Here is a 26,613-nt window from a genome sequence, read left to right on the forward strand (position 1 = left end):
GCAAGGACCGTCCACGGCTCCCTACTTCCTTCTGTGGACTAATAGTGACCACTGCAACCTTTTGGAAGGTAATTTTTGATAGCTTTCACAATGTTTAAATGTCCCGTGCTGCCACCAGCTTTGTTCTGCTGGCAATTCATTACAGGGATGGAAACAAGATGGCAATAACTTACGATACTGATCATGGCTGATACGGGGCAAGGCACAGTGCCTCAAGCCTATAATCCCAGCACTTTGGGAGGCCGAGGTGAGCAGATCATTTGAGGTCAGGAGTTTCAAACCAGCTTGGCCAACATAGTGAAACCCCGTCTTTACTAAAAATACAAAAATTAGCTGGGCCTGGTGGCCGGCACCTGTAATCCCAGCTACTCAGGAGGCTGAGGCAGGAGAATCGCTTGAACCCGGGAGGCAGAGGTTGCAGTGAGCTGAGATCACGCCACTGCACTCCAGCCTGGGTGACATGGTGAACTCTGTCAAAAAATAATAAGAATAAAGAACAGCTGATATGGACCGTTAGTTTGCCATGTTTCAGGTCCAGAGTTCAGTGCCTTATGGATTATCTTATTTAATACGCATTTTCACTATCCCTATTTTGCAAATGAGGACACTTAAGCACAGAGGGGCGGCAAGCTCGCCCAAGGTCACACAGTAAGTGGCTAAGCCATGCTTTGGCAAAGCCATCTGACTTCAGAGTCTCCAGTCCAGCCACCCTGCTATAGTCCCTTCTGCTGCTAGCATGCTGTTTGCAGCTTTGATTGTGATAATAGAACACTAGAAATGATCATTAGGACAGGGGTGATTAAATGGATATAGTACATCCACTTTTTAAATGTTTTTACAGCCATGCAGGGTGGCTCATGCCTGTAATCTCAGCACTTTGGGAGGCCAAGGTGAGAGAATTGCTTGATCAAGCCCAGGAGTTCAAGACTAGCCTGGGCAACATAGTAAGACCCTCATCTCAACAAAAAATTTTAAAAAATTAGCTGGGCATGGTGGTGCGTGTCTGTGGTCCCAGCTACTCAGGAGGCTGAGGTGGGAGGATTATTTGAGCCTGGGAGGTCAAAGCTGCAGTGAGCCACAATCACACCATAGCATTCCAGCCTGGGCAACAGAGCTAGACCCTGTCTCAAAAAAAAAATTAAAAATAAATAAATAAATAAAAATGTTAAAAATTTTTTAAGTTGGCCTGTATCAAAATAGCCAAAAAGCAGAAACAACCAGCCAAAAGGCAGAAATATCCAACAGATAAATGGATAAACAAAATGTGAACAATATATACAATAGAATATGATCCAGGCTTAAAAAGAAAGGAAATTGTGACACATGTTATAACGTGGATGAACCTTGAAGATATTATGCGGAGTGAAGTAAGGCAGTCACAAAAGGATTCTACCTATATGAGGATTCTACCTATGTGAGGGGACCTAGAACACTTACATTGACAGATGTAGAAAGCAGGATAGTGGTTACCAGGGGCTGGGGGGAAGGGAGGATAGGGAGTTAGTGTTTAATGAGTACAGTTGGGGAGGATGAAAAAATTCTGGAGATGGATGATAGTGATGGTTGCACAACATTGTGAATGTACTTAATGCCACTAACTGTACTCTTAAAATGGTTTATGGTCCTGTAATCCCAGTACTTTGGGAAGCCCAGGAGGGCAGATAACTTGAGGTCAGGAGTTTGAAAACCAGCCTGGCCAACATGGTGAAACCCTGTCTCTACTGAAAATACAAAAATTAGCCGGGCGTGTTGGGTCATGCCTGTAATCCAGCAACTCAAGAGGCTGATGGCAGGACAATCGCTTGGACCTGGGAAGGGGGAGGTTGCAGTGAGCTGAGATCGCACCACTGCACTCCAGCCTGGGCAATGCAGGTAGACTCCGTCTCAAAAAAAAAAAATGTCAATGGTAAATTTTATGTTACATATATTTTACCACAATAAACATACACACACACATACATACATACATACACACACACACACACACTGATCTGTAAGGGTCAACAGGGCAAGATTGTTGAGGCTCATTATTAAATGTGCTATAAAATGGGCTGGGCACAGTGGCTCATGCCTATAATCCTGGCATTTTGGGTGGCAGAAGTGGGAAGATCACTTGAAGTCAGGAGTTTGAGACCAGCTTGGAGAACAAAGTGAGACTCTTTCTCCAAAAAGAAAAAGTGGTATAATATGGTCCTGTGAGCTAGGTCCTCAATACTCAAAAACTTACGTGTGGTCCTGGCTGGATGCTGAGGCTCATGCCTGTAGTCCCCGCACTTTGGGAGGCCAAGATGAACATATTACTTGAGGTCAAGAGTTTGAGACCAGCCTGGCCAACATGGTGAATCCTCGTCTCTACTAAAATACAAAAATGAGCTGTACATGGTGACTCGTGCATGTAATCCCAGCTATTCAGGAGGCTGAAGCAAGAGAATCGCTTGAACCCAGGAGAAATAGGTTGCAGGCCAAGATGGCACTACTGCACTCCAGCCTGGGCAACAGAGCGAGACTCCATCGAAAAACAAAAAAAAGAAAGAAAGAAAAACTTAAGTGTGGTTCTGAACCAGAGGCCCCAGCAATTCCTTAGGAGCTTGTTAGAAAGGCAGAATCTTGGCCAGGCATCGTGGCTCATACCTATAATTCTAGTACTTTGGGAGGCTGAGGCTGGAAGATCACTTGAGCCCAGGAGCTATAGACCAGCCTGGGTAACAAAGTGAGACCTCCATCTCTACAAAAAATACAGAAATTAGTCGGGCGTAGTGGCGTGTGCCTGTAGTCCCAGCTACTCAGGAGGCTAAAGTGGGAGAATCACTTGAGCCCAGGAGTTTGAGGTTGCAGTGGGCTGTGATTACACCACTGCACTCCAGCCTGGGTGACAGAACAAGACCCTGTCTCAAAATAAATAAATAGAGGAGGAGGAGCCAAGATGGCCGAATAGGAACAGCTCCGGTCTACAGCTCCCAGCGTGAGCGACGCAGAAGACGGGTGATTTCTGCATTTCCATCTGAGGTACCGGGTTCATCTCACTAGGGAGTGCCAGACAGTGGGTGCAGGTCAGTGGGTGCGCGCACCGTGCGCGAGCTGAAGCAGGGCGAGGCATTGCCTCACTTGGGAAGCACGAGGGGTCAGGGAGTTCCCTTTCCGAGTCAAAGAAAGGGGTGACGGACGCACCTGGAAAATCGGGTCACTCCCACCCGAATATTGCGCTTTTCGGACCGGCTTAAAAAACGGCGCACCACGAGATTATATTCCACACCTGGCTCGGAGGGTCCTACGCCCACGGAGTCTCGCTGATTGCTAGCACAGCAGTCTGAGATCAAACTGCAAGGCGGCAGCGAGGCTGGGGGAGCGGCGCCCGCCATTGCCCAGGCTTGCTTAGGTAAACAAAGCAGCCGGGAAGCTCGAACTGGGTGGAGCCCACCACAGCTCAAGGAGGCCTGCCTGCCTCTGTAGTCTCCACCTCTGGGGGCAGGGCATAGACAAACAAAAGGCAGCAATAACCTCTGCAGACTTAAATGTCCCTGTCTGACAGCTTTGAAGAGAGCAGTGGTTCTCCCAGCACGCAGCTGGAGATCTGAGAACGGGCAGACTGCCTCCTCAAGTGGGTCCCTGACCCCTGACCCCCGAGCAGCCTAACTGGGAGGCACCCCCCAGCAGGGGCACACTGACACCTCACACGGCAGGGTATTCCAACAGACCTGCAGCTGAGGGTCCTGTCTGTTAGAAGGAAAACTAACAAACAGAAAGGACATCCACATCAAAAACCCATCTGTACATCACCATCATCAAAGACCAAAAGTAGACAAAACCACAAAGATGGGGAAAAAACGGAACAGAAAAACTGGAAACTCTAAAACGCAGAGCGCCTCTCCTCCTCCAAAGCAACGCAGTTCCTCACCAGCAACGGAACAAAGCTGGATGGAGAATGACTTTGACGAGCTGAGAGAAGAAGGCTTCAGACGATCAAATTACTCAGAGCTACGGGAGGACATTCAAACCAAAGGCAAAGAAGTTGAAAACTTTGAAAAAAATTTAGAAGAATGTATAACTAGAATAACCAATACAGAGAAGTGCTTAAAGGAGCTGATGGAGCTGAAAACCAAGGTTTGATAACTACGTGAAGAATGCAGAAGCCTCAGGAGCCGATGCGATCAACTGGAAGAAAGGGTATCAGCGATGGAAGATGAAATGAATGAAATGAAGCAAGAAGGGAAGTTTAGAGAAAAAAGAATAAAAAGAAATGAGCAAAGCCTCCAAGAAATATGGGACTATGTGAAAAGACCAAATCTACGTCTGATTGGTGTACCTGAAAGTGATGGGGAGAATGGAACCAAGTTGGAAAACACTCTGTAGGATATTATCCAGGAGAACTTCCCCAATCTAACAAGGCAGGCCAACGTTCAGATTCAGGAAATACAGAGAATGCCACAAAGATACTCCTCAAGAAGAGCAACTCCAAGACACGTAATTGTCAGATTCACCAAAGTTGAAATGAAGGAAAAAATGTTCAGGGCAGCCAGAGAGAAAGGTCGGGTTACCCTCAAAGGGAAGCCCATCAGACTAACAGCGGATCTCTTGGCAGAAACCCTACAAGCCAGAAGAGAGTGGGGGCCAATATTCAACATTCTTAAAGAAAAGAATTTTCAACCCAGAATTTCATATCCAGCCAAACTAAGCTTCATAAGTGAAGGAGAAATAAAATACTTTACAGACAAGCAAATGCTGAGAGATTTTGTCACCACCAGGCCTGCCCTAAAAGAGCTCCTGAAGGAAGCGCTAAACATAGAAAGGAACAACCGGTACCAGCCGTTGCAAAATCATGCCAAAATGTAAAGACCATCGAGACTAGGAAGAAACTGCATCAACTAACGAGCAAAATAACCAGCTAACATCATAATGACAGGATCAAATTCACACATAACAATATTAACTTTAAATGTAAATGGACTAAATGCTCCAATTAAAAGACACAGACTGGCAAACTGGATAAAGAGTCAAGACCCATCAGTGTGCTGTATTCAGGAAACCCATCTCACGTGCAGAGACACACATAGGCTCAAAATAAAAGGATGCAGGAAGATCTACCAAGCAAATGGAAAACAAAAAAAGGCAGGGGTTGCAATCCTAGTCTCTGATAAAGCAGACTTTAAACCAACAAAGATCAAAAGAGACAAAGAAGGCCATTACATAATGGTAAAGGGATCAATTCAACAAGAAGAGCTAACTATCCTAAATATATATGCACCCAATACAGGAGCACCCAGATTCATAAAGCAAGTCCTGAGTGACCTACAAAGAGACTTAGACTCCCACACATTAATAATGGGAGACTTTAACACCCCACTGTCAACATTAGACAGATCAACGAGACAGAAAGTCAACAAGGATACCCAGGAATTGAACTCAGCTCTGCATCAAGCAGACCTAATAGACATCTACAGAACTCTCCACCCCAAATCAACAGAATATACATTTTTTTCAGCACCACACCACACCTATTCCAAAATTGACCACATACTTGGAAGTAAAGCTCTCCTCAGCAAATGTAAAAGAACAGAGATTATAAGAAACTATCTCACAGACCACAGTGCAATCAAACTAGAACTCAGGATTAAGAATCTCACTCAAAACCGCTCAACTACATGGAAACTGAACAACCTGCTCCTGAATGACTACTGGATACATAACGAAATGAAGGCAGAAATAAAGATGTTCTTTGAAACCAACGAGAACAAAGACACAACATACCAGAATCTCTGGGACGGATTCAAAGCAGTGTGTAGAGGGAAATTAATAGCACTAAATGCCCACAAGAGAAAGCAGGAAAGATCCAAAATTGACACCCTAACATCACAATTAAAAGAACTAGAAAAGCAAGGGCAAACACATTCAAAAGCTAGCAGAAGGCAAGAAATAACTAAAATCAGAGCAGAACTGAAGGAAATAGAAACACAAAAAACCCTTCAAAAAATTAATGAATCCAGGAGCTGGTTTTTTGAAAGGATCAACAAAATTGATAGACCGCTAGCAAGACTAATAAAGAAAAAAAGAGAGAAGAATCAAATAGACACAATAAAAAATGATAAAGGGGATATCACCACCGATCCCACAGAAATACAAACTACCATCAGAGAATACTACAAACACCTCTACGCAAATAAACTAGAAAATCTAGAAGAAATGGATAAATTCCTCAACACATACACTCTCCCAAGACTAAACCAGGAAGAAGTTGAATCTCTGAATAGACCAATAACAGGAGCTGAAATTGTGGCAATAATCAATAGTTTACCAACCAAAAAGAGTCCGGGACCAGATGGATTCACAGCCGAATTCTGTCAGAGGTACAAGGAGGAACTGGTACCATTCCTTCTGAAACTATTCCAATCAATAGAAAAAGAGGGAATCCTCCCTAACTCATTTTATGAGGCCAGCATCATTCTGATACCAAAGCCGGGCAGAGACACAACCAAAAAAGAGAATTTTAGACCAATATCCTTGATGAACATTGATGCAAAAATCCTCAATAAAATACTGGCAAAACGAATCCAGCAGCACATCAAAAAGCTTATCCACCATGATCAAGTGGGCTTCATCCCTGGGATGCAAGGCTGGTTCAATATACGCAAATCAATAAATGTAATCCAGCATATAAACAGAGCCAGAGACAAAAACCACATGATTATCTCAATAGATACAGAAAAAGCCTTTGACAAAATTCAACAACCCTTCATGCTAAAAACTCTCAATAAATTAGGTATTGATGGGACGTATTTCAAAATAATAAGAGCTATCTATGACAAACCCACAGCCTATATCATACTGAATGGGCAAAAACTGGAAGCATTCCTTTTGAAAACTGGCACAAGACAGGGATGCCCTCTCTCACCACTCCTATTCAACACAGTGTTGGAAGTTCTGGCCAGGGCAATTAGGCAGGAGAAGGAAAAAAAGGGTATTCAATTAGGAAAAGAGGAAGTCAAATTGTCCCTGTTTGCAGACGACATGATTGTATATCTAGAAAACCCCATTGTCTCAGCCCAAAATCTTCTTAAGCTGATAAGCAACTTCAGCAAAGTCTCAGGATACAAAATCAATGTACAAAAATCACAAGCATTCTTATACACCAATAACAGACAAACAGAGAGCCAAATCATGAGTGAACTCCCATTCACAATTGCTTCAAAGAGAATAAAATACCTAGGAATCCAACTTACAAGGGATGTGAAGGACCTCTTCAAGGAGAACTACAAACCACTGCTCAAGGAAATAAAAGAGGATACAAACAAATGGAAGAACATTCCATGCTCATGGGTAGGAAGAATCAATATCGTGAAAATGGCCATACTGCCCAAGGTAATTTACAGATTCAATGCCATCCCCATCAAGCTACCAATGACTTTCTTCACAGAATTGGAAAAAACTATTTTAAAGTTCATATGGAACCAAAAAAGAGCCCGCATTGCCAAGTCAATCCTAAGCCAAAAGAACAAAGCTGGAGGCATCACACTACCTGACTTCAAACTATACTACAAGGCTACAGTAACCAAAACAGCATGGTACTGGTACCAAAACAGAGATATAGATCAATGGAACAGAACAGAGCCCTCAGAAATAACGCCGCATATCTACAACTATCTGATCTTTGACAAACCTGAGAAAAACAAGCAATGGGGAAAGGATTCCCTATTTAATAAATGGTGCTGGGAAAACTGGCTAGCCATATGTAGAAAGCTGAAACTGGATCCCTTCCTTACACCTTATACAAAAATCAATTCAAGATGGATTAAAGCCTTAAACCTTAGACCTAAAACCATAAAAACCCTAGAAGAAAACCTAGGCATTACCATTCAGGACATAGGCATGGGCAAGGACTTCATGTCCAAAACACCAAAAGCAATGGCAACAAAAGACAAAATTGACAAATGGGATCTAATTAAACTAAAGAGCTTCTGCACAGCAAAAGAAACTACCATCAGAGTGAACAGGCAACCTACAAAATGGGAGAAAATTTTCGCAACCTACTCATCTGACAAAGGGCTAATATCCAGAATCTACAATGAACTCAAACAAATTTACAAGAAAAAAACCAACAACCCCATCAAAAAGTGGGCGAAGGACATGAACAGACACTTCTCAAAAGAAGACATTTATGCAGCCAAAAAACACATGAAAAAATGCTCATCATCACTGGCCATCAGAGAAATGCAAATCAAAACCACAATGAGATACCATCTCACACCAGTTAGAATGGCAATCATTAAAAAGTCAGGAAACAACAGGTGCTGGAGAGGATGTGGAGAAATAGGAACACTTTTACACTGTTGGTGGGACTGTAAACTAGTTCAACCATTGTGGAAGTCAGTGTGGTGATTCCTCAGGGATCTAGAACTAGAAATACCATTTGACCCAGCCATCCCATTACTGGGTATATACCCAAAGGACTATAAATCATGCTGCTATAAAGACACATGCACATGTATGTTTATTGTGGCATTATTCACAATAGCAAAGACTTGGAACCAACCCAAATGTCCAACAATGATAGACTGGATTAAGAAAATGTGGCACATGTACACCATGGAATACTATGCAGCCATAAAAAATGATGAGTTCATGTGCTTTGTAGGGACATGGATGAAACTGGAAATCATCTTTCTCAGTAAACTATCGCAAGAACAAAAAACCAAACACCGCATATTCTCACTCATAGGTGGGAATCGAACAATGAGATCACATGGACACAGGAAGGGGAATATCACACTCTGGGGACTGTGGGGGGGTGGGGGGAGGGGGGAGGGATAGCATTGGGAGATATACCTAATGCTAGATGACGAGTTAGTGGGTGCAGCGCACTAGCATGGCACATGTATACATATGTAACTAACCTGCACAATGTGCACATGTACCCTAAAACTTAAAGTATAATAAAAAAAATTTAAAAATTTAAATAAATAAATAAATAAATAAAAATAAAAATAAAAAAAACAAGAAATGCAGAGTCTCAGACCCTGTACCAAACCTACTGAATCAGCATCTGCATTTTAAGCAGTCTCCAGGCAATTTGTTTGCATGCTACAGTCTGAGAAATACTGTTCTAGAGGAGTTATGCTTAGACAATCATAGACATTTGGGAAGGACACATAAGAAGCCTAACTCTGGTTTCTTCTGGGGAGGAGAACTGGACGGGAATGGGAAGTTTTGAGGGAAGACACATTTTTTTTGCTTATTCATTTTGGACCCTTCTGTAATGTTTGACATTTTTAACCTGGGCATCTACTGCTCTTATTATAAATATACATAACAACAGCAACTATTGACCGTGCTCTAGTTGATGGAGCAGCATGCTGCTAAGCATGGCTATGCTCTGCTTTCGTCTGTGAAGTGGGAATGACAGCCAGCTTGCAGACGGTTGTGAGCATTAACTGAGCTTGATGAAGAGGAAAATTGTGAGCAATGAGGAAATATGAGCTTCCTGCAACCTGTCTTCTCCAAGTCACCTCTCTACCTTGAGTTCGGAGTACATTGACCCTTGTAAAAAGTGACTTTGAGAAAATGGCTTAGCTCCCTGCAGTTTTATTTATTTATTTTTTGAGACATGGTCTTGCTCTGTCACCCAGGCTGGAGTGCAGTCATGCAATAAAGCTCACCGCACCCTCCAACTCCTGGGCTCAAGTGATCCTCCTGCCTCAGCTTCCACAGTAGCTAGGACTGCAGGCGTGTGCCACCGTATCCAGCCAATTTAAAAATTTCTTGTAGAGATAGGGTCTCACTATGTTGCCCAGGCTGGTCTCAAACTCCTGGGCTCGAGCGGTCCTCCTGCCTCAGCCTCCTGAAGTGCTGGGATTACAGGCGTGAGCCACAGAGCCCAACCTCCCTGCAGTTTTAAACCTGGACCTGCTCACATTTCTTCTCTGGCAAACCACAAAAAGCGAGGGCACCTTTGTTTATTAAAGTTTGTTTTGAAACAGAAATAAAGAGGGACCTTTGACATTGAATTGTACAGTACTCAGAAAGCCAGTCTACATTTTGAATCAGTCGGGTTCCTAAAAGAATTTGTCAACTACATGAGCCAAGATTTCCTGAGGGGGAAAAAAAGTAATATGAAAGAAAAAGAAAATAGCAGTGGCATATGTTAAATATATGAAGGCTTCAAAACAGGCTGGCTCACAATCTCTTGCCATTTGTTGTATATGTATATATATAGCATATAATTTACCAAAATAGCAGGGAACATTTGTTTTACATAATTTTGCTATTTAAGGAAGAGAAGAACTTGAGGAAATAGTTGTCAACCTAAAGATCTTGTTTGTACCACCATAGAATTTTCCTCGGTACCTTAAATTAGGGCCTGTGACTCAATTCAGGTATTGCTACTTTTTTTTTTTTTTTTTTTTTTGAGACAGGGTCTTACTCTGTTGCCCAAGTTTGGAGTGCAGATCTGGGTTCACTGCAGCCTCGACTTCCCAGGCTCAAGCAATCCTCTCACCTCAGCTCCCCAAGTAGCTGGGTCTCCAGCTATGTGCCACCATGCTCAGCATATTTTTATTGAATTTTAGTAGAAACAAGGTCTTGCTATGTTGCCCAGGCTGGTCTCAAACTCCTGAGCTCAAGTGATCCCCAAAGTGTTGGGATTACAGGTGTTAGCCACCATGCCCGGCCTGATTCAGGTATTTTATTTCATTTCATTTCATTTCATTTATTTTATTTTAGATGGAGTCTCACTCTGCCACCCAGGCTGGAGTGCAGTGGCACAATTTTGGCTCACTGCAACCTCCGTCTCCCGAGTTCTAGTGATTCTCCTGCCTCATCCCCCCGAGTAGCTTGGATTACAGGTATCCACCACCATGCCTAGCTAATTTTTGTAGTTTTAGTAGAGACGAGGTTTCACCATGTTGGCCAGGCTGGTCTTGAACTCCTGACTTCAAGTGATCTACCTGTCTTGGCCTCCCAAAGTGCTGGGATTACAGGCGTGAGCCACTGTGCCCAGCCAGGTATTTTAAATAAGGAAGTTTTCTCTCTTTTCATCTCAGCCTCTGGAGTTTTAGCCCTTGAGTTCAGGCTATCAGAGTTCAAGCTATCAGACTGAAAAGGAAGCTTAAGCTGTGATTATCTGTGTGTGGAACTCAGAGTCAGAGAGGTGGTCCACCAGAGTAGACAAGAGAGCCCAACTCTGGCAAACAGACTGACTTGGGTTTGAATCCCCTACCCACACCATTCAGTACCTGTGTGACCCTGGGTAGGTTACTTTGCTTCTCTGAGCCTCAGTTTTCTCACCTATAAAATGGAAATGGTAATTCCTACCTCACAGGGTAGCCATGGAGATCACAGGAGTCTATCTATCGAGAGCATCTGGAAGAGCCTAGCAGGACCATTCAGTATTTCCAATGAGCATCTATTGAGGGCTGACTTATGCTGAGTGAGTGCTGGGGTCCAATGGAGGATGAAATTGACATGGTCCCTGACCTCAAGAAGTGGATGCTCTGGTTGGCAAGGTGGTTAATACACAAGTAAACAAATACATCATTATACATTTGCAAAGGAAATATATCTTGAGGAGGAAGCAAACAGGGTGCCAAGTGGGGACAGCAGTGGTACCCAAGGAACCCTCATGCCCTAGAAGGTGGGTGCCATTCCTGTCCCCACTTTACAGATGATAAAACTGAGGCCTAAAGAAAAAAAGTGAGTGATCAGAAAAGACCTCCCCAAGGAGAGATCAAGGGGACAAAGACAGTCCCACACAAATAGGGGAGGAGTAGAGAGAACAGCTAGTGCAAAGGCCTGGAGGTGGGACCAGGGAACAGAGGTCAGAGAGACAGCCGGGATCACACAGAGCCCTGGAGGTCACAGTGAGGATTTTCTGTGTTGTCCTAAGACCAGTGGGACACCATGGAAGGGTTTCAAGTAGCAGCGAGAGGGTGGAAGATGATCAGAGTTGAGTTTTGAGAAGGTCACTCAGCACATTCTCCCGCAAGAGGAGGAATCAATGGAGGAAAGTGGGTTGTTTTGTTTTGTTTTGTTTGAGACAGAGTCTCACTCTTGTCACCCAGGCTGGAGTGCAGTGGCACAATCTCGGCTCACTGCAACTTCTCACTCCTGGATTCAAGCGATTCTCCTGCCTCAACCTCCCAAGTAGCTGGGATTACAGCTGCCTGCTACCACGCCTGGCTAATTTTTGTATTTTTAGTAGAGATGGGGTTTCACCATGTTGGCCAGGAAGGTCTCAAACTCCTGACCTCAGATGATCTGCCTACCTGGGCCTCCCAAAGTGCTGGGATTACAGGGTGACCCACTGTGCCCACCCCAGAAAGCATTTCTTAAATATAGGTTTTAATATTATTTAGGTATGGCAAGGCTGAGAAATCACGAGATGTGAGCCATTGACAAGATATACTCTGTCATACTTACAGATCCCAAGAAGAAGGGGCATGCCACACTGTAAGGGGCACACATGGCAGCCCCAGGGTTTGTCAGGAGGCAGAGGGTATAGGGGGAGAACGTGACCAAGAGCCTTTATTGTGGTTTCCCAGGAAAGAAATGGGCAAGGCAGAGGCTGCCGGCTTAGGTTCGGTTCGTTTGAATAATTTCATCCTTCTCTGGAGCACAGGGGCTGTCCTTAATTGTCTCATGCCTGGTTCTGGGGTGATGAGGGCAGGTAGATGTGGCCTGGAGTCTGGGAGCTGGATAAAGGAGGCGGCTGGAGAGACCTGAGGCTCTGGCCTGATTGGATTGTATAGGAAAGGCACGCTGGCAGGTGAGCTGTTTGCTATTTCTAGGAATTAGTTAACTCTGAGAGGGGCAAGTCCCTCCAGGGTCAGCAAGCCTCCAAGATGCTGAAGCATCAGAATATAAACAATCAATGGCCTGGTTAATACAAAAAGATGGCTGCAGAGGAGTCAGGGAGGCCAGGAAGGAAGCTGTGTGGCCAGTGGGAGAAGAGGTGGTGGTGGTTTGGATTAGGGGGGTTGGAGAGGTGGAGGGCTGAGGCTTTTGTTAAATATTCATCCCTTTCTCCCCAACTCTTCCAAATAGTACAAGAAGACATCTTCATAGGGAGGCTCCTCTGCCAGTGGAAGGCAGGGTTGCAAGAAGGGATCACCTTGTTTGGGGAACTCGATCAAAAACACTGATAACCATTATCCCTCAGCTTTGTCCCAGATACCCTGGTGATGTGGCGTCTTCTGAATCTGAAACTTATCAACAAATGGAGTTAGATGCTGTGCACTTGAAGCAGCAGAGACTGCCAAGGTCACTAACATATGGACTTGCTTTGTCTCCTTCAAGACAAGACCTGGGGCACTCCCTGAGCTGTAGGATTTGAGAAGAGTCTTCCCAGGAGATGAACCTCTTCTTCAAATATTTGAGGCTCTGACCTGTGAAAGAAGGTGCCTCTCAACCTGAATCCTAACAGCAGAGCTTGAACTTCTGGGTATAAGAAAGAAGGAAGCAGATCTCAACTCAATATAAAGAGGAGCCTTATCAGGCACAGAAGTCGAGAGATGAAAATGGCTGCTTTAGGAGGCAGTGGGCTCACTCTCATGAGAGGCACTGCAGCAGAGGCAGGTGTCCCTGTGATTGGCTCAGGAGTAATGATATTTAATATTTATGCATCACTTCAGCATGCCAGGTCCAAGCCTGAGTGTTATAAACTATCTTATGTAATGCACTCAACAATCATAACAGGGAAGTATTATTAATAACTCTAGTTTCAGCCAGCACATTGGTCATGCCTATAATCCCAACACTTGGGAGGCTGAGGTGGGAGGATCACTTGAGCCCAGGAGTTCGAGACCAACCTGGGCAACATGGCAAGACCATGTCTCTACAAAAAATTAAAAAATTAGCTGACCGTGGTGGTACGCACCTTTGGTCTCAGCTACTGGGGAGGATGAGATGGAAGGATCACTTGAACCCAAGAGGTGAAGACTGCAGTGAGCTATGATTGCACCACTGCACTCCAGCCAGGGTGACAGAGTGAGACCCTGTCTCAAAAAAAAAAAATCTCCAGTTTATAGACAACTAAACTGAGGCTGGAGAGGTTACACCAATGGTTCCAGGTCTCCTAGATAATATGCAGTGTACTAGGACCCTGGCTCAAGTAGCTCCAAAACCCATGATCTTAACCAGTCAGCCAAAGCTTCTGTACCTGAAGCCAAGAATACCCCTGTGGAACTGATTAAAATGCTGATTCCTGGGCCATACTCTAGACCTAATAATGCTTTTGCATCTCTACAGAGTGGGGCCCAAGAACCTGAATTTTAATAAGATGTTGATGGCAGCCACAGAAGTCTGAAAGTCACCATCTGATGCCTGCCTGCTCTGAACTGGGGAGACGGGGTGTGAGGGGTTGGATGTGATGACCTTTAAGTTTCCTTCCATTTCTGAATGTGTTAGAAGTCTATAATTAATGGAAATTTTAGTTCTCTGTGGATTTTATTTATTTGCATTTTTCTGCCATCCCCGTCAACCTGAATAGCAATGAGCTTGTTCCTAGGATAGCAGACCACTAGCTTATATCCTGGACAAAAGGTAATGATAAAAAATAAATCCTAGTTAGCATTCATGAAGCCTTTATCAGGGGCTGGTAACTCTGCTAAGCACATTATAAGCATCATCTCAAGGAACCCTCATGCCCTAGGAGGTGGGTGCCGTTGCTGTCTCCACTTTACAGATGATAAAACTGAGGCCTAAAGAAAAACAAGGAACTTACCCAAGATCACCTACCAAGTTAGCCAGAAAGTCAGGATCCAAAACCAAATTGCCTGAGTTGAGTGCGCACACACTTACTCATTCTTTGACATGGCCTCAGCAGAGAGGAGTGGGTTACTCTTCTGATTGAAGAACAAAAAGGCCTGTGCTGCAACTTTCAGGGTTGGTTATTTGTCTTTGTAACTTTTTTTTTCTTTTCTTTCTTTTTTTTTTTTTTTTTTTGAGATGGAGTCTCGCTCTGTCACCCAGGCTGGAGTGCAGTGGCATGATATCCGCTCACTGCAGCGTCTGCTTCCCGGGTTCAAGAGATTCTCATGCTTCAGCCTCCCAAGTAGCTGGGATTACAGGCGCAAGCCACAACGCCTGGCTAATTTTTATATTTTTAGTAGAGACAGGGTTTTGCCGTGTTGGCCAGGCTGGTCTCGAACTCCTGACCTCAGATAATCAGCCCGCCTCGGCCTCCCACAGAGCTGGGATTACAGGCATGAGCCACCGCATCCAGCCTTGTCTTTGTAACTTATTTATTCACTCATTCATTTAACAACCATACAGAGGGGACCCTCTCTGTGTCAGATTTGAGTTCTTGCTCCCATGGAACTTAGAGCCTTTTACCAAAGGTACCCTGAGCATTGCAGAAGATGCACACGTTGTTAAGAGAACATGTACAGGGTGCCAGCACGACTCAAGTCAGAGGAGTGAGGCTTAAAGAGAGATCTGAAGATGCTGTAGAAATGAGTGACTGCCTCCTGGATTCAAGCGATTCTCCTGCCTCAGCCTCCCGAGTAGCTGGGATTACAGGCAACTGCCACCACGCCCAGCTAATTTTTGTATTTTTTTAGTAGAGATGGGGTTTCACCATGTTGACCAGGCTGGTCTCGAACTCCTAACCTCAAGTGATCCACCTGCCTCAGCCTCCCAAACTGCTGGGCTTACAGGTGTGAGCCATGGCGCCTGGCCCTAGAGCAGTGGTTTTCAACCGGGGCAATTTAGTCTCCCAGGGGCATCGGCAATGTCTAGAGACAGCTTTGATGGTCACAACTGGTGGGAATGACAGTGACATCTGGTGGGTAGAGGAGGCCAGAAATGCTGCTAAACATCCTACAATGCATAGGACAGCCCCCTCACTACAAAGCATTGTCTGGTCTAAAATGTGAATAGTGTTGAGGCTGAGAAACCCTGGGTTAAAGAGTGAATGAGATACTATTAATAATTACACCAGCCTGGGCAGGGTAGCTCACACCTTTAAGCCCAGCACTTTGGAAAGTTGAGGCGGGAGGATTGCTAGAGCCCAGGAGTTTGAAGGCTGCAGTGAGCCATGATCATGCCACTGCACTCCAGCCTGGGCAACAGAGAGAGACCCTCTCTCTCTCAAAAGAAAAAAAAAATTTTTTTAATTAAGTAAATAAGTTAATAAATACACCAGAATAACTGCCATGATCCAGGCTGGTACCAGGCACATTCATCCAGAGAGCTAAGAATCAGTCTTGTAGAGCTGAAAATGCCCTCAAAAGTGACCCGGGCACCCCCTCGTGTCTCAAGGAAGTTAAATAAATTGCCCAAGATCACATAATCATTCACATGCAAATCTGCATAATTCTTTTAGACAGCCCAGAGAAGACTTTAGCTGGGGCTGTAAAGCCACTGTCTAGGCCAGTGAACCCTGGAATAATCCTCCCTAAGACCCAAGGCCACCCAAACAATGGCCTCTTTTCAAGGAGACTTTCTTTCTTTGGCCTCCAGACTATTGTGGTTTTTATTTTGTTTGGTTTTTCAGACTGGGTCTCACTTTGTCACCCAGGCTGGAGTGCAGTGGTGCAATCATAGCTCACTGCAATCTCAACCTTCCAGGTTCAAGTGATCCTTCTGCCTCAGCCTCCCAAGTAGCTGTGACCACAGGCACCACACCCAGATAATTTTGATTTTTTAGAGAGGGGGTCTTGCTATGTTGCCCAGGCTGATCTCAAACTCCTGAGCTAAGCGATTCTCCTGCCTTGGCCTCCCAAAGTGCTGGGATTATAGACAACGGCCATTGCACCTGGCCCAAACTGTTCCCCTTAAGTCACTGAAACATACATTCCTTAGAGGTGAAGCTGGCTGGCATAAAATGTAAACATTTTTGAAGTGAAGGGGTGTGAACAGCTTTAAGTGTGAGGTGTTCTGTTTTGTTTTTTGAGGCAGGGTCTCGCTCTGTCATCCAGGCTGGAGTGCAAGTGGCGTGATCTCAGCTCACTTCAACCTCTGCCTCCTGGTTTCAAGCGATTCTCATGCCTCAGCCTCCCAAGTAGCTGGGATTACAGGCACATGCCACCATACCTGCCTAACTTTTGTATTTTTAGTAAAGACAGGGTTTCATCATGTTGGCCAGGCTGGTCTTGAACTCCTGACCTCAAGCGATCCTCCCACCTTGGCCCCCACCAAAGTGCTGGGATTATAGACGAGGGCCACTGCACTATCTTATATAAGGCACTCAACAATCAGATTATTCCCCTTAAGTCATTGAAACACACATTTCTTAAGTGAAGCTGGCTGGCATAAAATGTAAACATTTTTGAAATGAAGGGGTGTGAGCAGCTCTGAGTGTGAGGTTTTAAAGGCTGTGGTGGGTTCCCTTGGGGGATGCCCAGGCTATTACAATAACTCCCTACTTTTCGCCTGAAGTGAGTGACAATGATGCCCTATCTCTCTTCCTTGTCTAGGGATCCTCCCCCTCCTTTGGCCCCACTAGGTCTCAGAGGGATGGGAGCCAGCAGGAAGTCTCACGTGTGCCTTTGCCACCTCCTCTGGTCCTGTGTCTCTATGCAGAGCTTCTCCCCTAGAACTCAAACACAAATACTTGCCTGGCTTAACATGGGCTCAAAGAGTTTACCTGGGACAACTTCAACAGCAATAGTCATATAATCATTGTAGCATTATTCATAGTTACCAACCTATGGAATCCACCTAAGTGTCCATCAAGAGATGAATGGATCAAGGAAATGTGGTATAAACACAATGGAATACTATTCAGCATTAAGAGAGAAGGAAATCCACTCATTTGCAACAACATGAACGAACCTGGAGGACATTGTGTTAAGTGAAATAAGCCAGGCACGAAAGACAAATACTGCGTGATCTCACTTATATGTGGAATCTGAAAAAGTCAAACTCATAGAAGCAGAGAGTAGAATGGTGATTACCAGGAGCTTGGTAGGGGCTTGGAGGAATTAGGGAGTTGCTGCAGGTAAAAAAAATTTCAGTTAGGCTGGGCGCAGTGGCTCATGCCTCTAATCCCAGGACTTTGGGAGGCTGAAGCAGGCAGATCACCTGAGGTCAGGAGTTCAAGACCAGCCTGGCTGACATGGCAAAACCCCGTCTCTACTAAAAATACAAAAATTAGCCGAGCGCAGTGGTGGGTGCCTATAATCCCAGCTACTCAGGAGGCTGAGGCAGGAGAATCGCTTGAGCCTGAGAGGCGGAGGTTGCAGTGAGCCAAGATCACGCCACTGCACTCTAGCCTGAGCAACAGAACGAGACTGTCTCAGAAAAAAAAAAAAAAATCAGTTAGACAGGAGAAATAGGTTCAAGAGATCTATCGTACAACATGGAGACTATAGTTAATAACAATTTAGAGTATTGTATACTTGAAAATTGCTAAGAAAGGAGATTTTAAGTGTACTCACCACAAAAAAGGATGTGAGATGATGCATATGTTAATTAGCTTGATTTAGCTATTTCACAATTACACGTATTTCAGAACAACATGTTCTACACCATACATATGTAATTTTTATTTGTCAATTTAACATTTTTTAAAATATTAAAATAATAAAAAAAATTTCATGTAATCAGTAGTCAAACTGCTGTTCTCCCAACCTCCCTGATTTAGTCAAAGAAAATAAGGAAATACGGCCAGGTATGGTGGTTCAAGCCTGTAATCCCAGCACTTTGGGAGGCCAAAGCAGGTGGATTGTTTGAGTCCAGGAGTTTGAGACCAGCCTGGACAACATAGCGAAACCCCGTCTCTACCAAAAATATAAAAAATGAGCCAGGCGTGGTGTCATGTGCCTGTAGTCTCAGCTACTGGGGAGGTTGAGGTGAAAGAATCAGCTGAGCCCAGGAGGTTGAGGCTGCCGTGAGCCATGATTGTGCCACTGCACTCGAGCCTGGGCAACTGGAGTGAGAGCCTGTCTTAAAAAAGGAATATGGGGAAGCAGAAAATAGACATGAAGAAACAAAGCTATGTCTGGTCTTTCCAGGTAGACTGGGCTACACAGTTGCTAAAACTTAATAGTGGTCCCACTGTCAGGGAAAATAACACAGCCGACAGACAGATTTTTCTGGTTTTTCATTCATGAAGTGTTCCTAATCATTTGGCCTGTCTATATTGGTCTACACTGGAATCCAGTAGTAGGTGAAACTGACAGCAATATCCCACACACTTGGAATACATCAGATCCCACTTGTGAAACTCTCATGAGGGAAGACAAACACTAAACACAATAAATAAGCAAATTATAGAGTTTATTAGCGATGATACGTGCTATGAAAAAAAGAAAAAGGAGAATATGGTATTGGAGGATAGAGGAAGAAGGCTGCAGCTTTTTTTCCAATTATGATTAAATACACATAACATCAAACTTACCATCTTAACCTTTTTTTTTTTTTTCTGAGACAGAGTCTCACTCTGTCACCCAGGCTGGAGTGCAGTAGCACGATCTTTGATTACTGCAACCTCCACCTCCCAGGTTCAAGTGATTCTTATGCCTCAGCCTCCTGACTAGCTGAGATTATAGGTGCATGCCACCACACCTGGCTAATTTTTGCGTTTTTAGTAGAGACGGTTTTCACCATGTTGGCCAGGCTGATCTCGAACTTCTGGCCTCAAGTGATCTGCCTGCCTTAGCCTCCCAAAGTGCTGGGATTACAGGCGTGAGCCACTGCACCCAGCCCAATCTTAACCATTTTTAAGTATACAGTTCTCTGGCATTAAGCACGTTCACATTGTTGTACAATCATCACTACCATCCATCTGCAGAACTCTTTTCATTTTGCAAAATTTAAATTTAAATTCAGTACCATTAAACACCAACTCCCCATTCCCTCTCCCCCCACCACCAAGTTCCTGGAACCACCATTTTACTTTCTGTCTCTATGGATTTGACTGCTCTAGGCACCTCATATAAGTGGGATCATGCTGTATTTGTCTTTTTGTGACTGCTTTATTTGCACAATGTCTGCAAGCTTCATCTGCATTGTAGGACTGCCCAAATTTCCTTCCTTTTTTTTTTTTTTTTGAGATGGAGTCCCCCTCTGTTGCCCAGGCTGGAGTGCCGCGGTGCGATCTCAGCTCATTGCAACCTCCATCTCCTAAGTTCAAGCGATTCTCGTGCCTCAGCCTCCCAAGTAGCTGGGATTACAGGTGCATGCCACCACACCTGGCTAATTTTTGTATTTTCAGTAGAGACTGGGTTTCACCATGTTGGCCAGGCTGGTCTTGAACTCCTGCCTTGGCCTTCCAAAGTGCCTCGGCCTTCCAAAGTGCTGGGATTACAGGCATGAGCCACTGCACCCGGCCAAAATGTCCTTCCTTTTTTAAGGCTGAATAATATTCCAAATGTGGATAGACCACATTTTGTTTCTTGAAAATTGCTAAGAGAAGAGATTTTAGCAATATTGCACAATGGAATATTATTCATCCATTCGTCAGTCCATGGGCATGGGTTTTCATGTTTGGCTATAGTGAATAATGCTGCTGTGAACATAGAAGTACAAATATCTCTTCAATACCCTGCTTCCCATTATTTTGCATCTATAACCAGAAGTGGAATTACTGGGTCACATGGCATTATTTTTATTTTTACATTTGAGGAACTGCCATACTGTTTTCCATGATGGCTACACTATTTTATATTTCACCAACAGTGTGCAAAAGTTCCAATTTCTCTACATCCTCACCAACGTTTGTTATTTTCTGATTTTTTTGGTCTTTCTTTCTTTTTTGAGACAGGGTCTCATTCTATCACCCAGGCTGGAGTGTAGTGGCACATTCATAGCTCACTGCAGCCTCAAAACCCTGGGCTCAAGCAATCTTCCCTCCTCAGCCTCCTAAGTAGCTGGGACTACAGGCACGCACCACCATGGCTGGCTAGTTTTTCAAAATTTTTGGTAGAGACGGGGTCTTGCTTTGTTGCCCAGGCTGGTCTCACAGCTCTTGGCTTCTAGCAGTCCTCCCACATTGGTCTCCCAAAGTGCTGAGATTACGGGCTTAAACCACCATGCCCAGCTCAGGTATTTTTTATTTTGATAGTAGCTATCCTAATGGGTATATGAGAGGGCTGCAAATTTAAAGAGAGTTATTAGGGTAAGCTTTGGTGAGAAGGTGGTATTTGAGACTATGAGAGTGAAGCAGGTACCTTGGAGAAGAGCTTTCTAGGGGGTGGATCCTGAGGCAGGAGCCTGGCTGGCATGGCTGAGGAACAGCAGGGAGGCAGCAGCATGAATGGGTAGGATAGTGAAAGAGATGAGGTGAGATGGGAACCATAGAAGAGTTTTGAGCCAAGGAAGGACATGATCTGACTTTTAAAGAATCCCTCTGGCCGCTGGGTTGAGAATGGGCTAAAGGGAGGCAAGGGCAGGAGCGGGAAAACCAGCACAGACATCACTGTAATCAATCCCAGTGAGAGAGGATGGAGACTTGAACCAGAGGATTGCAGCAGAAGGGGTGGGAGTCTGGGTGTTAAGTTGAAGGCAGGACCAAAGGATTTCCTGATGGACTGAAAGTGAAATGGGGCCAGGCGTGGTGGCTCATGCCTGTAATCCCAGCACTTTGCGGGGCCAAGGCGGGAGGGTCACTTGGAGCCAGGTGACCAGCCTGGCCAACATGACAAAACCCCATCTCTACAAAAAAATGCAAAAATTAGCTGGGCATGGTGGTGCATGCCTGTTATCCCAGCTACAGGGGTGGCTATGATAATCGCTTGAATCTGGGAGGCAGAGGTTGTGGTGAGCTGAGATCATACCACTGCACTCCAGCCTGGGCAACAGAGCGAGACTCTGTCTCAACAAAACAAAACAAAACAAAAAAGTGAAATGGGAGGAAGAGGGGAGTCTAACTTGACTCCAAAGTTTCTGGCCAAATGGGACAAATGGAGTTGTCATCAACTGAGATGGGGGAGGCTGAAAGAGGAGCAGGTGGAGGACGGATGAAGAGTTCAAGTTCAGACATGTGCTCTCGCACCACACCAGACATCTTCTTAGTGTTTTGCACAGGAGAATGTGGCTTCCAGGCGCTCCTACTACCTAATAAGTTGGAAGATCAGGGAAACGAATGCTGAGTGGAGGAAAACAATACCAGCATCACAAATCGAGCGCATACTCAAAGCCAGGCACTGTGCTGAGAGCTTCCCAGTGATTATCTCTCTGATCCTTACAACAGCCCTGCAGGTATTATCACTGTTCTGACTTCACCGATAGGCACTCAGCCTTGGGGAGAAGAAGGCTTTGGCCCGAGGCCACCCAGATAGGGCCAGAGCCAGAGTTTGAACCCAGATCTGCCTGAGTCAGTTTCCACATTTTTACCTCTATTGATTAAGACCGGCAGAAGTCAGGGGCAGATTTATTAAAATGGTGGACCCAAACTCAATCTTGAAAGACAGGGTTTGTAAGAAAGGAGACAGTAGATTCAGCAAATGCAGGATGATGTCCCAACTCCTTGTCATATACTACAAGACCCTGGATGGCCTACTCCCTGTTGTCCTCAGCAGTTTCCCCTCAAGCCACTTGTTCATTAATGATCTTTTGGCTGATTTTGAGACACACCAAGCTTTTTTCCCAATTCAGGGCTTTTACCCATACAGTTTCTTCTTCCTGGAATGTTCTTAATCCTCTCTCTTTTTCCTGAAATCACATCTCCAGAGGATCAGGTCAAATGTCACTTCCTCAGGGAAGTCTTCCCTGATACCCACCTTCCATCTAAAACTAGTCTCCTTACCTGTACCCTGCATTAGTTCTTTTTTTTTTTTTTTTTTTTTTTTTTTTTGAGACAGGATCTCACTCTGTCACTCAGGCTGGAGTGCAGTGTCACGATCATGGCTCATTGCAGCCTTGACCCCCCAGGCTCAAGCAATCTTCCTGCCTCAGCCTCCCTAGTAGTTGGGGCCACAGGCATGAGCCACCAGACCTGGCTAATTAAGAAAAAAATTTTTTTAGTAGAAACAGGTCTCAATATATTCCCCAGGCTTGCAGTAGTTCTTGATAGCACTTAAGACAATTCTCATAATTATTTGCAATGATGTGTTCAGTGTCCTCGCTCCTACCAAACCAGTGCTGTCCAATAGAACTTTCTGCAATTATGGAAATGTCCTAGACCAGGGGTCCCCAATCCCTTGGCCAAGGACCCGTAACGGTCTCTGGCCTGTTAGGAACCGGGCTGCACAGTGAGCCTTGGGTGAGTGAGCATTACCGCCCAAGCTCCACCTCCTGTCAATCAGCAGCGGCATTAAATTCTCATAGGAGTGTGAACCCTATTGTGAACTGACACACAAGGGGTCTAAGTTGCAGGCTCCTTATGAGAATCTAATGCCTGAAGATCTGAGGTGGAATGGTTTTATCCTGAAACCCCAACCCCATCCCCCTACCTAACCACCCCCATCCATGGAAAAATTGTCTTCCAAGAAACCAGTCCCTGGAGCCAAAAAAGTTGGGGACTGCTGGCCTACACGTATGCTGTCCAATATAGTAGCCACTAGCCACATGTAGCTATTGAGCATTTGAAATGTGGTTAGTATGACTGAGGGACAGATTTTTTTAAAATTTTACATTATATATATACACACATTTTTTTGAGACAGAGTCTCACTGTGTTGCCCAGGCTGGAGTGCAGTGGCACAATCTTTGCTCACCGCAACCTCTGCCTCCCAGGTTCAAGAGATTCTCCTGCCTCAGCCTCCCAAGTAGCTGGGATGTGCCACCATGCCTGACTAATTTTTTTTGTATTTTTAGTAGAGACAGTGTTTCACCATGTTGGTCAGGCTTGTCTCGAGCTCCTGACCTCAAATGATCCACCCACCTAGGTCTCCCAAAGTGCTGGGATTATAGGCATGACCTACTGCACCCGGCCACATATTTTCTATTGTGTATTATATATACATTTTATATTGTATATTATGCTATATAAATTATTTCATGTACAAAATGCATACTTTAAATTCATTTAAGTTTAAATTTAAATAGCCACATGTAGCTAGTGGCTAAATGTACTATTGGACATTGCAGCTCTAGACTGTGAGGTGCTTAAGCGCAAGAACCATTCTACCTTACTCAGCTGTAGAATCCTTTGTACCTAGGATGGTATCTATGTAAATCAGTGAACGAATGGATGAATGAATGAATGAATGAATGAATCGATCAATCAGTGTCTGCAAACTTGCTTTCAAGAAATCATCCTAGAAAGAACAGACCTAGAAAAGTCTGATTTGCACAAGGTCACACAAAAAGGCAGAACTGGATGCAAACTCTCAGCCTCCCAAATCTCCTCTATGTGGTGCTGTCCCAGAGTGGACAGCATGTGAAAAACAATGGTCTTTTGTGGTCTCAAATGAACCACCCCAGAGCTGTGTGAGGGTTCCTTCAAGTGTGAGGAAGGTCTGTTTCTTAGACTCCCTCACTCCCTTTCCCCATTCCCCAACCATGTGAACTACTTAGTGGCTTATAATCTGCTAACACTTGGCCTCCCACGGGACTGAGCCTATTCCAAAGTCCACTCTTGCCAACCCTCTACAAGGCACTCTGAATTTTTTTTTAGCCATATTGCTCTCGGGAAATCTGCTGCCTGCAATCTGTGCATAATATATGAAGGGTGTGGTTTAAAAAACATCTAAATCGTGATTTGTAACCCACTCAGATTCATGTGGCCTTTCCTTTTAGCTTACTCTTTTTTTAGAAATTGAGGTCAACACATTTCAGGGCTAATTTTGACTTCATTCAAATGTCATTTGAGGTTTGCAGATTAAGATTTTGAGGGAGTCCAGTACAGTAAACCTACATATTTTGTTTATATAAATGATTTTTCAGATGTAATAATAGTAATAGCTAATATGCATTGAGTGCTTTGTGTCTGCCCAGCATTTGGCATACATTATCTCATTTGATCTTCACAATAACCTTATGAATTAAGTACTGTTATGATCCTCATTGTGTAGCTAAGGAAACTGAGTCTCAGAAAGGTTAAGTCACTTGCTTAAAGTCACACAGCCAGGAAGTGGCATAGTAAGGATTTGAACCCAAGTATGTCTGATTCAAGAGATAATGTACTTAACCAGTACACAATTTGGCCTAATAGATAATATATGTATTTATGCCTATTAAGCACCAGAAAGAATAATCAAGAAACTTAACTCTGGGGAATAGAACTGGGGTTTGAAAAGAAAGGAGACTTACTCTTTATTCTTGTGCTTCTCTTTGAACTTTATTTACTTTTATTTATTGGTACATTGTATTATATTCCTATAAAAACCTAAATTTTTACATTTAAATAAGTGAAAACTTCCTATTTTTGCTTTTTTTAATTAAAGAAGGAATTGTCATGATAATGTCAGGTCTATATATTAGTAGATTAAATATACATGACCCTTTTGCAAAGTTCATATACACATGAATCTTTGAAAAGTTCACATCCTCTGACATTATTGAAAAATTTATCCCAGGAAAACCACAGTTCCAATATGTAGTCTTATTCTGAGTACCAAAGTTCACATTTCTGATATTAAATTATTTTTTATTGGGGTAATCATTTTATTTTTGAACATGATATTTATTCTCAATAAAAGTTGTATGTTTTCCTTGGGAAATTTGTAATCAGACCTTTACATTTTTATGTACTGTTATATCTGTGTCTGGATATTATTACTGAACATCCTCTAGCATTTGTGAAATAATGCTGTATTACATAATCAGATATGCTATTTGTGGATCAATTAGTAAAACTTTAAAGCAAATTTTAAATTAATTAAAAATTTTGGTGAAAACTAATTTTACTCTGATTGAAAAGTAAACATTACAATCCCCTTCAGTACTCACAGCCTCAGAGAACTGTATCAGTCACACTAAAAGTCACTTGGGAGAATTCCTCAGTAGATTATAGAAAAAAATAATCCACCATTTTTAAAATCAAGAAAATACACACACACTAACTATAATTTATCCTTTCTAACAATCCCAAAGGGAATCTACTCTTACCACTCAAATGGCTAGTGCTTCTAAAAATTAAAACAACCCCTGCCCCACCAATGTTCTTTTTAATGCCCCCTCTCATACTCTTGGAATTTACTTAACAAATCACTATCTGCTTGTGGTGGGAAAAATCTGTAAGCCCCTCTACAAGGCCCCTGTCCTTTCGGTTGCTTGATATTTCCCCCAGATTCTCAGAGCAAATTTGGTTTTTCTTAAAAATCGCCATCCTCAAAGCAGTATATTCCTGATGTTCCGACAGTGAGTCTCACTCTAGCTAGCTGCTACAAAAACCTTTCATTCAGAAGAAGGCAAGAGGTTTCACCGACCGTGCACAGCCCTCTCATTCACACACTTCATAAACAACAGGACTTTGCCCAACCCTCTCCTCTAGGAAGGCATCCCAGTTTTTTTATCAACCAGTTTGCAGCATCAGTATCATTCCCTTCCAAAAGACCTTGCAGAAAAATTATGGATTTCACAGCATAGGATTAGGGCTGGAAAGGACCGATGTCATTGCATAGACTCACCAATTCTGTCCACATTTCAAAACAGCAGCTAATGCTTTCTTAAAGCTCACATCTCAAAATCCTTTTAGGATTGAGAGCAATTAAAAGGGGAATCATAACCCCCGTGGTTCCCCCATAAGGTCCTGACAGATCTGATAAATGGAACTGAGTCAGAGATACAGAGGCTGGGCTG

General features: G+C 43.8%; 1 protein-coding gene across 1 annotated transcript in view; it reads right to left on the reverse strand.

Moving 5' to 3' along the window:
* Positions 1 to 26,613, reverse strand: part of SVOP (SV2 related protein) — a 110,592-nt gene that overhangs the window by 83,489 nt on the left and 490 nt on the right. The gene's annotated exons all lie outside the window — the stretch shown is intronic.

This window comes from Pan troglodytes, chromosome 10 (assembly GCF_028858775.2).
Source record: "Pan troglodytes isolate AG18354 chromosome 10, NHGRI_mPanTro3-v2.0_pri, whole genome shotgun sequence".
Taxonomy (NCBI): domain Eukaryota; kingdom Metazoa; phylum Chordata; class Mammalia; order Primates; family Hominidae; genus Pan; species Pan troglodytes.